This window comes from Carassius auratus, chromosome 19, assembly GCF_003368295.1.
Source record: "Carassius auratus strain Wakin chromosome 19, ASM336829v1, whole genome shotgun sequence".
NCBI classification, from domain to species: Eukaryota; Metazoa; Chordata; class Actinopteri; order Cypriniformes; family Cyprinidae; genus Carassius; species Carassius auratus.
In genome coordinates, this window is record NC_039261.1 from 18,374,751 (window position 1) to 18,389,835 (window position 15,085).

The 15,085-nt window shown below is 34.1% G+C and overlaps 1 pseudogene; it reads right to left on the reverse strand.

Moving 5' to 3' along the window:
* Positions 1–15,085, reverse strand: part of LOC113120190 (protocadherin-15-like) — a 95,726-nt pseudogene that overhangs the window by 8,475 nt on the left and 72,166 nt on the right.

The window sequence follows — 15,085 nt, forward strand, 5'->3', positions numbered from 1 at the left end:
ACTGGAGGGTCCTGCATCTTCTGCAAGCACAGTTGTGATGACTGTCCCTTTCTCTGCATTTGGAGCCACCAGCCCTTTATTAAGTGCCTGTCTGAAGACGGGGAGAAGTCATTCACATCCTGAAAGAACACATAGACAGAAACATGGATGAAAGATGTATTAATAACATTCATTAAAGCTGGACTGAGGTAAGCAAGGCCAGCTGGCAAAGCGATTCTGTTCTGTCTGCTGTGGCCACTTTAGTGAGGAGTGACATAATGATAGATAAAGTATTAATCAGCTTATGGACGCTGCTGTCTATCCCCACCGACCACTACCACTATCAAAGAGCACTTTCCATGTTCTTTCAAGGGGTTTTAAAGTCGACATGAAATCAAACATTACTTCATCATACGCTATGCACATAATGTAAAATAGGCTGCAAAAACAGTGTAATGATTTATAGTTTATCCATGTAATATTTCACATTATTACATACAAGAAAATAAGTAGTACTTTTGACACAAGTATGTTTAAAATGAGGCACACTCACTGAGCTAACTTAGGTTTTTACATGTATACACTTATGTATATACGTATATACGTAGACTGTGTGTGTGTGACCTAAATACTAATATTAAATAAAAACCAAAAATGGATAAAAAATGACAAAAGCACATAATATTACTGTAAATTAAGCTAAAAAAAAAAAATAATAAACGTATAAAATATAGATGCTAATGCAAATGATTGATTTATTTTATGCGATTCATTTTTTACTATATTTTCATCAAATAAATGCAGCCTAAGTGAGCATAAGAACATAAAAATGTAAAGGTGTTAGTGTGTGTGTGTGTGTTTATTTTAGCTTAATTTACAGTAATATTATGTGCTTTTGTCGTTTTTATTCATATTTGGTTAATAAAAAAAATTAAAATAAAAAGTTGGGAATTGCCCACCTGAAATGCACATCGATACACCCTAACCTTTCACCTCGGCATGAGCTCAAGTGGCTGAAACTACAGCAGAGGAGATGTGGATCTCAATGCTGCAAGCTGCTCTTCTCTGAGACGAGGGGATGAGGGCCAGAGGCACACACAAGATCGAAACAACCCTGCAACTATTCAGAGGGGTCAAGTGACCTTTTCTCAATGTACTTAGGAGTCTTGGCCACATATGGATTGGTCCACACTTTGCCTGATAGTCAGGAGAAAAACAACTTTCCCTGCAAAACCTTCGAAATCTCCCATAAGCCCAGCTATGATGACTCTACCCTGACATTAATAATATTGGCTTCACCTCAGCTCAAGCGTCATTACAATTTGTTACACCATCTCCATTGCAGCAAAACTAACAGGGAGCAAACTTTGCTAAGTTGAAGGTAAAGATCACTGCAAAACTCAAGGAACTCAAGATTCAAGGCACATCTGAAGAGAGCAGCAGCAAAACCACAATTCACAGCTTTGTTTTTCACATCACAACAAAACACTTGCTGCAAAGATCATGGAAATCTCTGGGGGTTTAATTTCGTCTCATAAGAAACAAGTCACTGTGATCTATAAACACACACTTTAATAAGAGAAACAATCTGTGAACCCAAAATCTATGTGCCACATACTACTGATAACATCCACAAATTATTAGGTCAAAAAAGATCATTATTTGATCTCTAAAACGGTCTAATAATAGAAAATAACATCAAAATAAACCAAGAGAGGACATGCAAAACAGTCAATCAGAGTTAAAAAAGTCAAAATTATCCATTATTTAAGCATTGTTTCTGAAAATGTCTGAAAAGCTGTTCTTGAGTAACAACTTACGTTTCTTATGAGCTGCTTAAAAATTATTTAATCTGTTATCATGAACTAACAATAACGATTAAAATAATAATAATAATTATATTAATAAAATTATATCTTGTTATTGATTATTTAAATGCTGAGATTATAACCCAATAGTAAAAAAAAACTATAGAGTTAAACCGAAAATAATTAAAATATAAATATTAGATAAAAAAAAAATAAATAAACAAAAATTAGAAAAATTAGAAAACACTAAAATTACTTACTGGAAATAAATAACTAAAAAGAACTATAAAAAAATAAAATAAAAATTAATCCAACCTAAATACTACTAGTAAAAAAATGACAAAAGCACATAAAAAATTACTCAAATTATTTTAATGAAACTGAAAATATAAATATAAAATATAAATAAGAGTATATTCAAAATATTAATTAAACATTATAATACCAATGTCAGACTCTGTTCCATGTCTGTGTGTGTGTCCTTCCCCCACGTGCTCCATGTTTTGTTTATTTCCTTATTTGGTCTTCCTGTTCCTGTCCTGATTGTGTTATCATTTGTTCCAAGTGTTCTCCAGTTCTGTTCCATTGTGTCACATTGGGGAAGTTGTGGTTAGAGAGTTTGACTCCTAACCCTAGGGTTGTGGGCTCGAATCTCGGGCTGGCAATACCATGACTTAGGTGCACTTGAGCAAGGCATCTAACCCCAATTGCTCGCTGGGTGCTGCAGCAGAAATGACTGCCCACTGCCCCGGGTGTGTTCACAGTGTGTGTGTGTTCACTGCTCTGTGTGTGTGGAAGGGTTAAATGCAGAGCACGAATTCTGAGTATGGTTTACCATATTTGGCTGAATGTCATGTCACTTTCACTTTCATTAGTTTCAGTGTATTTAAAAAAGTGTTCTGCACCTCATTTCCTGTCTAGTATTGTTCGTCTCACCCCAGTGCTTCGTGTGCTTTCCTGGTGTTCAGTTCAATAAAGTTGTGTATACTGGAATTATACTCGTGTTTATCTCCTCGATCCAGCACAGTAGGCACGCATGACAACTAAATAAATAATATTAAAATAACATTTGATTATGAAATACAACTTTTAAATAAGTAATTGCATTTAACATTCAATTGTAATTATAATTATTCATACACTCAATCTTTAAATTAATGTCCAAAAACACAAAAATGCACTTAATCTTAAATTTGTTAAACTGCATCTTTTGAACTTAAATTTAAGGAGCATAGATTATTGTGATAAATGCAAGCGACCCTGCAGCGAGGTGGGTGGATGCTCATTTGCATGTATTTGCTTTAGACTTCCCACAGTCTGGCAAGTACGGACTGAAGTGATCAAAGGAAGCAAAACTGATTTAATGAGCCATTGGCAGCCACTCGTAGGTCTTGTGTGGAACGACCTTGTTTGGGTCAGTCGCTCTCTCTAGCCAAAACACAAAAAGTTGTGATTCGAATGTTTTTTTTCCCGGCATTTACTGATGTTACCTACAGAAATAAAGTTATTTTTCCCCATATTCGTTTAATTATAACATTGCATACTGGTTGCCCACAATGCTAACTTAATATATTTACTTCCAAAATAATTACATTCTGTACATTCTCAGAACAAATTGTACAAAAGTTATCACTGGACCAGTACCCTTTCAAAAAGATTTACGTTTTAGGTACTAATATTACTTTAGGAGTAAATAATGTACAAAGATGTAACTTTTAAAAGGGTACCGTACCAGTAACAGCTTTTGTACCTTTTTTCTGAGGGAATTCATTTTTAGTCCGTGTTAGCTATTGCGTTCAGTAATGCTAATGCATAAACCCTCGCTGAAAACCACATTTCTATCAGATTTACATAATTAAAAATGGAACTTTTTACATGAAGTTCAAGTTCATTTTTAATCACACGCACTCGCTCCAGCTGCTGTAAACTGGAGGAGGCTAATCCTTCTGTTCTGATCCCCCGGCTAATCATCGAGGCGATGGAGAGCGCTCGTGTTAAAATCCTCACATAATTGCAGTCACAAAGCTAATGAGTCATTCAGGCCTGGAATAGCTGTGCCAGGCTAGCATCAGAACCTAGCTTTGTCTGTCACTCATGTCACCGTCAACCCGAAATATCACAACGGGAAAGCGGGAGAACGCAGGCGAGGATCCAGTAAACAACGCCCACAATCCTGCCAACACAGGGGTTTCTCTTTCAAGACTAATTGAATTCAGAGATCAAATCTTTTGTAGGCATTACTGGAACAGAGTCAGCGGAGCTTCTGCGAGAAGCGTAAGCACGTAGACACTGTGGACGAGCTTTGAAAGATCTAATCCAATCACGGCACTAGACCTGATGAAAACTGGCCTCCTTCCCACAAGTTCAAACCATCTCCAACCGGAACCTGCAGAACTCTCAGGAAGAGAGTTTCTCATGGTGCCACTGAGACTGGTGTGATAAAACAAGTTTTTTAAAGCTGATGAGCGCTCTTAGAGGCTTTACCGTGATTCTAACGATGACTGTGGCTGCTCCAGGAGGAAGGACTCCTCCGTGATCTAACGCCTCCACTTCAAACGTGTAGGTGCTGTTGCCTGCTGCCAAGTCCTCAAAGTCTAGCGCCTGCAGGACTGATACGGCGCCGGTCAGACGGTTCACGGCGAAGAGCTGCCGAGCCGCTTCTGTTTTATTCTGTAGGTCACGTTAGAGACGAGATCGGCATCCACCGCCTGAGAGACACAAAGGAAAGAGAACAGAGAGAATAAAGGTTAAAAAAGAGAATTAATGATCCCACACTCGGCCAGGTACTGCAGGAATAAAGCAACCTAAAATGTTTCTTAAAGGGACAGCAAACCTGAATATACAAATCCCATCATCATGTTTTCAACCCTTGTGTTTCCAGGACATGGATTTTATCCATCTCAGCTGACCACTGGCCGATCAGATGACACGAGAGATCTTAAATGGTGGTCTCATGGACGACATAAAATGCTGTTCATAACCCATTTCACTTCTCTAACCAGGCTTATTTCTTGAGTGAAAATTTAAACTGAACTTAAATAATAATAATAATAATAATAATAGTAGTAATAATAATAATAATAATAATAATAATAATAATAATATTTGGGTATTTTCTGGATTGTGAAATGTTTCTGTTACATACCAGAATTGAGGTAAGTAACAAAAGAAACTGTTATGATCAAATTAAATTAGATTATTTGATGTTTTATCGGCAAGAGTACATATAAAAATAGTAAATTACACCTATGGCTTTTGTATGTGCATATCTATTAAGTAAATTATTATTATTATTATTATTATTATTATTTATTAAGACTTAAGTCCAACAATAATCTGAATCATCTCTTCGGTAATATTGCATTATTGTTGCATTTTTAAGTTTTAATAAATAAATAAAATAAATAAATAAAAATAAATGCACACTTTTAAAACCCAAAGCTTAATTTCAGTATGTGTATATCTAGTCTTGCCAAAAAAAAAAAAAATAAATAATAATAATAAAATAAATGCAAAAAATAAAAAGACTAATAAATAGAACTATTTGCAATAATGTGCACTGCCGAATGATGCACAATTAGACCATAAACATGCCTTAAGGCTTAAGCAAGTAAAAATGGTCCACATTGATCGCACTGCATTTAATGGCACTGCATTAGATGACAAGATATTAAGTAACTATACTCTGCATTTTTCCAAATGCATTGACTTTTTAACATCATGGTGTGAAATTGTTTTACCTGAAAAGTGTGTTTGAAATATCCCCCTTTTTTTTCTTTTTTTTTAACCAAATGGCACTTGGTTTGATATTTTGTTACACAGTATAGTGCACTGACATTTCTACATTTCTAAGTGTCCCTCAGGTGTCCAGATATATTTTGGGGCCACTGTACACGTTAAGCACACATAAAGTCATAGTTGTGTTCCACGTGCGTGTGCATCTGAGGCTGTTCAGGAGTGAAAGCTAACAGACAGCAGAGGAGAGGCGCTCTGAGCAGCTCTGTCTCTCTGAGGGTGTGGGTACCTTTCACGTGTCTTTCTTTGATGTGGGAGGCACAAGGAATTAGATTCTACACTGATCGCAAAGGTTTCAGAAGTATATAAATAAAGTGCAGGACCCCTAGAGAGAAATAGCACAGGGAATCTGATTAGTAGATCAGCCCCGGACCAGATTCTGTCACCAGGATCCACGGCGCTCTGACACCAGCCAGTGCTGCAGGGACCTAAAGGTGTCAGACACACTGAGATAAAAATAAAGCAGGAAGATCACTGTCTTCAAATAGTGTCACTCATTTGCCCCTCATCCATCGACCACACACACACACACAACCTTACTTTTCCTTCAATCTGAATCCAAAACGGTGATTCACTTTTTTTAAATTTTGCCTGCTAATAGTGTTGTATATCTGAACACATACTGTGTTTTAGGCCAAATACACAAATACATCTGGCCACATCTACACACATGTCATGAAACAATATGCGTTCAATAAATACATGCATTAACAGTCAAAAGATGATTTGGTTCTCAATTATTAATGGTACTACATTATTAATATGATCCAAAATTATATATATAATATATATATATATATATATATATTACTGTGGAAAGAAGTATGCATGTATTTATTTGATTGACTCATTGATTGATTGACTGATCTTGTGATGGAAAAAAGTTTAAAAGAACAGCATTGATTTTGAATACTGTATAACATTATACACATTTTTGTCACTTTTATTTATTACTTGAATTTTAATTATTAATTACATGACTTTTGAATGTTAACGTATCAAGAATTCCACAAAAGATATTAAGCAACACAAACTGTTGATAATGATACAAAATGTTTCTTAAGCATAAATTCAGCATCAGTTCAATAAATAAATATAAGATCTTATGATGCTGAAATTTGGCTTCGTTATTACAGGAAAAACTGCATTTTAAAATATATCATATATTAAACAGCTATTTACATTTTTAATAACCTAATTTTTTTTTACAATATTGCAGTTTATCCCCCTGTATTTTTTGATCAAATAGATGCAGCACTAGTAAGAGATCGTTTAAGCTTTTGACCGGTAATATTGTAAATATACAAAATCTAATATATTAAAATAATAAAAATACAAATTGCAATCATATGGCCACCAGTTTTTATATATTTGTAAAAAACAAAAAACAAAAAACAAAAAAAAAAACAGGTCACCATATCATGCATGATATTTCTTGGAATGCTTTGATGCAACACAAATTACATTTATTTACTATTATATTAACCTTCTCTTTTAACCTTTTATATTAACCAATTCTACATCTATGTCTGTATCTACATTTAAAACATCAAGACTAACCATAACTATAACTGATTTATTGATATTTACCAGAATAAAGTTCTACAGATTTGAGAGACAATATCAGAGGCAATATGATGACAGTACTTTCATGTTAGGTGAAACTAAGTTGGACTGGAAATAATATCCAAATAAGACCAGAGTTTTGCACATGAAAGTGGCGTAATAGTTTATTGAGTTCGTCTCTCAGACTTTTTGCTCATATTTGTCTCTAGCTTATGCAAAATTAATTGGTGATTGTATTGTTACGTTGGCGTTCTGCTAAAACTCTCAAGAGCATGATCGTTTAGAGGCACATTTATCACAAGACAACATCTCCTGCTTTTCACACTGGGTCTGTCAAGCTTGTCAATATTTATCTAGTTAAATATGCAGCCCGTCAGGAATAAACAGGGAAACGCAGAGACGTTTCCCCCCACACTCTCAAGGGAAACTAAACACACATAATCAGCCAGTTACTGTCAGGCCAGCAGACATAACACAGATAGACAGACACATAAATAAACACACACACAAACACACATACACCCACAAACAATCTGCTCTACCTTCCTTTCTAAAAGTCAGGTTAGATGCCCGGGTCAAAAGGAGGAAGAAATTTCGCAATTCACCTTTAACTTTCTCAACAGCTTTTGTCACTCAATAACATCAAATCCCCGAAATGAGAGTAATACACAACCAAGCGCTTACACTGAGTCTCAGGATGACGGTTCCAGCCGGGGTGTTTTCTGGGACGCTGACGGTGTAGATGGGCTGGGAAAACACAGGGCTGTTGTCATTGATGTCTGTCACCTCCACCAACAGTGTGATGGTGGTCCTGCGAGGGTCCACCGCTCCATCTGATGCCTCCACGATCAGATCGTACCGGCTCCGAGTCTCTCGGTCCAGCGGCACCGCGGTGAAGATGCTGCCCGCGGCGTTTATGGTGAACAGAGACGCAAAGGAGAGCAAACGGTAGCGGACCTGACCGTTGAGCCCGGCATCAGGATCAGTGGCCTGAAAACAGAGACATGCACTCATGAATTGATATTTATATAGTATATTCAGCAGTTTTAGTTATTTAAATCAACTTGATTTAAATCATCTATTGGTTTGTATCCATCAATTTAGTTTGCCACTGAATCACCTTCTCTGTAATGTGTAATGTTGTAATATAAATAAATAAATAATAATAAGATAATAACAAAAAGATTTGAGTCTGTGTTTTTTCCTTTACTCACTTCTTTTAAATACTTTTAATCATAAAAAAGCATGAAATTGATCAGAAGTGACAATAAAGACATAGTGTTACATAAGATTTATATTTCAGATAAATGCTGTTCCTTTGAACTTTCTATTTATTAAATAATTCTCAAAAATATGTCTCAGTTTCCACAATATATATATATATATATATATATATATATATATGAATGAAAAAAATATTCACAATATTATTGTTTGCACTACATTTTTTTGGTGTTGTTAAACATGAGAAACTTTCAAAAAGTTTATATACTCCATTACGACAACTATGTATTGTAATTATGATATAAAGTTACTCAAATCGGGGATATATTGAATTTTTTGGTTTCACCTTTACCAAGCACCCACTTTACAACCTTTACAATGGAAAATAAATAAATAAATATAAATCAATCAATCAATCAATCAATAAATACTACTACTGCTGGTGATAATAATAATAATCACAGCCGCGATATCTTTAGAGGAAAGAAATGTTGATTTGCTGAACTAATCTTAATTCCTGCGTGTTTACAGCGGCTCATTTGTATGTGAGCAGGAGAGCAGTGCTCTGCTGTAATGGCTTTAGAGGTGCCTGCTATAATTCCTTCCTGTAGTAATTACAGATGCAGACTGGGGGGGTTATTAGAGAAGCATGCCGGGTTGGCGACATAAATGACACAGACTCTGGGAGAAGAGAGAGAAAGAGAGAGAGAGAGAGAGAGAGAGAGAGAGAGAGAGAGAGAGATGAGAGGAGGGACAGGACGATGATGGGATGAAGGGCCAAAATCCAAATGCGGGCGAATGGAAATAAGTGAAATGAAAAGAGCACGTCTGAGCCTTGAGAAATTACAGCCACATCTGAGCGCTGAGGAATGAAAGTGCTGCCCGTGGCCCTCTCACCAGCAGCACTCATCAAACCTCCTGACAGCACACTTACATGGCATCTGCTCGCCTCAATAATTAACTAATGGAATGAATATGTAAACAGAGTGATAAATAAACAAACAACACTACACAATACATTAATAAAAACCTGTTTCCTGATGTCACTTTTGACTGCTATTCCCTCAAACATCTCACATCTCAGTTTTGATTCACCTTTTTTGCCTTCGCTGGTTCATTTAAAATGACAAATAAATCTTTAAAGGTATATTTAGTTTATTTACTGTCAAACACTAATGCTCATAAAAGATGCATGTATAATAAATATGAAAGAATCCGCAAAAATATAAGTTGGAATATAGCACATCAAATACTTATTATTTTATATAACCAGAATGGTGCAATATTAATCAGATTCTGAAAATGGAACAATTGATATATTGTTCCATTGATATATTGTTTGATGAGCACCTGGAACAGTTTGATGAGTTTTGAAACAACTGTTCAAGCAAGGTTGCATTTATTGGATTAAAAATGTAGTTGAGACATTTTCTATGTGAATCTATTTTTACATGTAATTTATTCCTATGATGTCAAAGCTGAATTTTCAGCATCATTACTAAAGTCTTCAGTGTCACATGATCCTTCAGAAATCAGTATAATATGCTGATTTGTTGCTAATGGAATCATTTTTTAAAAATTATTACCAATGTTGAAAACAGTTGCATTGCTTAATGTCTTTGTGGAAGTGGTTATTTCAGGGTTCTTTGAATAGAAATCATTTGAAACACTACAAGTGATTTTAGTGTCACTTAATCTACTGAATAAAAGTATCAATTTCTTTAAAATCAATATCCCTTGTCTAAATCCAGTACAATACATGAAATGGAAATTTTATGTTAAAAACTGTGCATGGTCTCTTTATATATATACCCCCAGTTCATATACTGACCCCCAGTTTTTGTGAATGGTAGTGTTTTATTAATTCATTCATTAATTTATTGTATAACATTTCATATTACAGAGAAGTTGGTTCACTGAGAATGATTCAGTAGCAACCTTCACAGATTGAGAAACCAAACAATGATTTTGCGGCGTACCTTTTTTCAGGACTCTTTGATCAGCAGAAGGTCTAAAGAACAGCATTTATTTTAAATGTATTTTATTTTATTATTTTCATTTTATGTACTATAAAATACACATTTGAACTGTAATGCATAACTTGCATATATAATATAATAATATAATATAATATAATATAATATAATATAATATAATATAATATAATATAATATAATATAATATAATATAATATAATATAATATAATATAATATAATATAAGCAGACAGATATTGTCCCCAAGGTGAAAAGGTCTATCAAAATGGGTTGTTTTGTAGAATGCTTGAAGCTCTCAGTGTGAATAGTATCTTAAGGCTTTTGGACATGTTAGCCTGTGGCAAACATCATGGCTGTAAGTGTCTGTAGAGCGGGAACACACTGATGCGTGTGTGTGTGTGATGTGTGAAGTAAGTGTCCGTATGCGTACGCTTGTTTGTTGTCACAGCACAATAAGAATCCAGGTGTTTTTGATCTCCACGGGGATCTGTGTGTGAACTTGAGAGCAAGGCCTCAAAGTTTGATGAGCACCTGCTTGTTCTGAACATGGCAGACTACAGAGAACATGAGAGGATGATGAAATAAAAAGAAAGCTGATGCAAAGTGAGAGAGCAGCTCAGAGTGAGAGATCCAACTTTAGCAACATGCAAAAAAACTAATTTTTAGCTGTTTATTAGTTACTTCAGAAAAACAATATGATGCCACATGAGGACAGCACGCACTGACTCATTTCAATGGGAATAATGTTTTATTTATACTAAACTCATGACTCTGTGATTGAATTCACATTTTACTTGTTTTCTTTTTTTAATATTCATTCATTCATTCATTCATTCAATCAATCAATACAAATAAACAAATGAAAAATTAAATGAAATACAAAATAAAATAAAAATGGCAAATGATATATTATATTTGCAGCTTTAGAACCAGCCTAACTAAAACAAAAAATAACCTAAATTGGAAAGACATTAAAATAGATTTTTTAATGTTTGGTTTTAAGACACTAAAAAGCAATAACACCATGCTGTGCTGAAGTTTTTTTCAATATTTTAATGATACCGTTTTGAAATTTACTTTTGCAGCCCTGAAACACTAAAGCTTAAACATAAATAAATAAATAAACCAATGAATGAATGAATGACTGAAAACAAAAACTAAAGTGTAAAGAGAGATTGACATTAAAATAAACAAAAATCTAAATGAAAAAGCATTTACACAACTATTAATTATGTCTAGATGAAGGTTTTTGCAGATTGTTTGTGCATTTAAACCTACAAAAAACATGTGATGAAAAATTTAAAAAGACGATGAAAAAACAAAGGGAACAGTTCATAGAGAAAGATCCAACTTTTATTTTATGTGTTACTTCAGGAAAACAATATGATGCCACATGAGATCACCCGCACTAAAAGATTTCAGTCGCAGTTTTATTGATGCACAAAGGCACTGTCACATCATCTTATGCCTGTCAATCACATCGGCACCGAACTCAGTGATCAAGACATCACAGAGAAACAAATGAGCGATAAAGAGACGCATGATGACAACACGGCATTGTGAATGAAAGCCTGACGCATCTTTCATTGATTATCTTTCTAACCAACCAAAGCATGATTAATCAAACACGCTAATTAAAAATCCAACCACTTGGCAGGGCGGAACAGCAGCAGTCATCAGGGACTGACTGTAAGGTGACTAATGACTCTAATTTACCATGACTTAATTAGAGAATGATACAAAGTGATGTCTGAAGATCTGTGTGGCATGACGGTTGAGACCCTCAGAAGACAAAAGCAAATTCACCAAAACAAAAATACATCATATGGTTTGTCATGGAACTTACCCTGACTCGACCCACGAACGCATTGGCCTCTTCCTCCCTCACGGTTAGGTTTCTGAGTAGAGTGAGGTCGAAGCTGGGGTCGTTGTCATTAACATCCGTGATGACAATGCTGACAATAGCCGTGGAAATCTACAAATAAGGACAGAGTAATTAAATATCATCAGGGATGAATTAAATATGTAAGAATGACAAGTTCAGGATCAACAGTCTTGCTGGTCCTGAAACAAAATGATTTTACTATCTTAGAAATGATTTTTGAGGTTGGTAATGGTAATAAATCTTTGGTAAGAATGTAATTGAATGGCAACTAAGAATGATTACGATTATGACAATGTAAAAAAAAAGGGGAAAAAAAAGGAAAAACTCAAATTTACAATAAAATTAATTCAAAATCATTTTAGCTAATTATTATTATTATTATTATTATTTATTTCTGTTTGTCAGATGGCATATTGTAAAGCTTAACAACCCATCTGACTAAAAACTAATAAAAAAAAAACTAAAATTGGTAATAAAATAGAAATAAAAATAAAATAAAACTAGCTAATTTATTTATTGTATATATATATATATATATATATATATATATATATATATATATATATATATATATATATATATATTAAAATACACATTAATGTTTAGATTAATGTTCAAGGCACTACAAAGCACTAGACTGTGCTGAGAAATAAATGGCATCAAATATTTTTAATGATACTAGTTCCAGCATTCATTTATGCAGCCTTAAAACACTTAAACCTAACTTATTTATATATAAATAATAATAATAATAATAATAATAATAATAATAATAATAATAATAATAATAATAATAATAATAATAATAATGGAAAGAGAATAAAATATAAATACTAAATTAAAAATAAAAGCATTTATGCTTAAACATACATCTGAAAAATTTGGTTATGAATTGTTTTTTAGTGCCTATATACATACAAAAAGCCCAGTCCTGACAGTTCTACTGAACCCTGGAGTTCAGTGTGCTCTTGCTGTCAAACCCTGAACCTTTCACAGCATTCTCTCTGACAATCACCATGCTGCTGTCTGTTGCCTTTTTAAATATTGAAAATGACTTCCCTGGAAAAAAAAAAAATTAATAAATAAATAGTGTCACCATTTAGTTTCTGACTCTATTCCAGAAACACATTTGCAGAGATGTAATTAAATCATAAGCAATTGAGTTCCTGGGGCTTAAAAGTTTAATAGCACACAGTTATGAATATAAATTCAACTGATCAGTCAAGAATCACATGTAGAGTTTAAATCCCAGTGGGATGTGCATGAAAAATTAATTCACAAAAAAAAAAAAAAAAAAAATGTAGTCATAGATGGAGTTGTTGTTTGGCAAAAACATGTTCAGGTGCACTATAATTTTTCCCCCCTACAATTCTGTCAAGAGGCATCAACACCATCAAACACACACACACACAGACTGAAGGACAAGTGCAATACGAATGTGCTGAACACCACTGAAGCCTGTTTGATCTCAAGAATGTGAGCTGCACTGAATATTTCATTAGATATCATTATAATGCTTTAAGAGGTGGAGGTCAGGTAAATTACATTGATTAATTAACCACTTTGCACTTTCTATGTCCATGATCTGAAATGTAAATGATTTAATGGACTTGTTTGACCAGATGAAAGTCATTTTGCCCAGTCATGTTGCGCAGGGAAAGATGAAGGCACGTCCTTCTGACTCAAAACGCTTTTAACGTGCCTGTCTTCCTAGAAAACTCCCTCTTCATCGGCTCTACATATATCAGCCCGTGTTTGATAAATGAGCTTCATGCAGTCATTTAGCACTCCGGCGTTTCTCTGTTTGCTCAAGTTCTCTCATTAGAGAAGCTAAGCCGATAATACAAGTAAATGTTCTTTTAAAAAGGTGAATGTGTTTAAACAAGATGTGCACTGAGTCTCATTACAGAACATCCTTGAGAAGTTTTTGACAGTAATGACTATGCAAAAAATAAATAAAAAAATAATAATTAATGAATAACAAATTTTATAGAAATATGGAGTTTTTTCCAGCTTGGTTTATGGGTACTTTTGTGAAAATATGCATTTAAAGCAACACTAGAATGTGGCATGACACATATTATATGAAAGATATGAAAAGAGGTTATGAAGAGATCAGACGTTTGAATCAGAGCAGCGGTCAGTCAGTGTAAAAGTGCTGATTTTGGGGATGGGTGCAGTCTCACCCCTCCTGGGTGGCCGTCAGATGCCGTGACGATGAGGCGATACTGGTCAATGGTCTCTCTGTCCAGAGGTTTGGCCAGCAGCAGAAGACCTATACTGAACAGACACATAACATTTTCTTTTGTTTTTCTATTTAAATATACAGTATATATTTAGCTGCACAATCTCAGAAACCAACTACTGCCCTGATCAATATTAGCAAAGAACATCATTGTACATAATATTACTGTATTGCTTTTCTTCATTATGCCTTGAAAAAAGTAGATTTTTATGCTATAGTATTTTTTTGTATCTTGATTGTATTCATTCATAATATTTTTTTGTGATTTTGTTCATTACTAACACCTTAATACAGTTTTTATAGGTTCGTGTTATTATCATTATTGTGAATAATTATTTGGCAATGCTGTATGTAAACATAATATTGTAATATTGTCAATAAATTACTTTAAATGGAACTGATATATACACACACACACACACACACACACACACACACACACACACACATATATATATATATATATATATATATATATATATATATATATACATATGGTGATTCAAGATGTGTCACATCAATGATGGCAAACATCATTAGGTCTCATAACCTAATCATGATGTACCAAATTATGCAAATATTCAAAT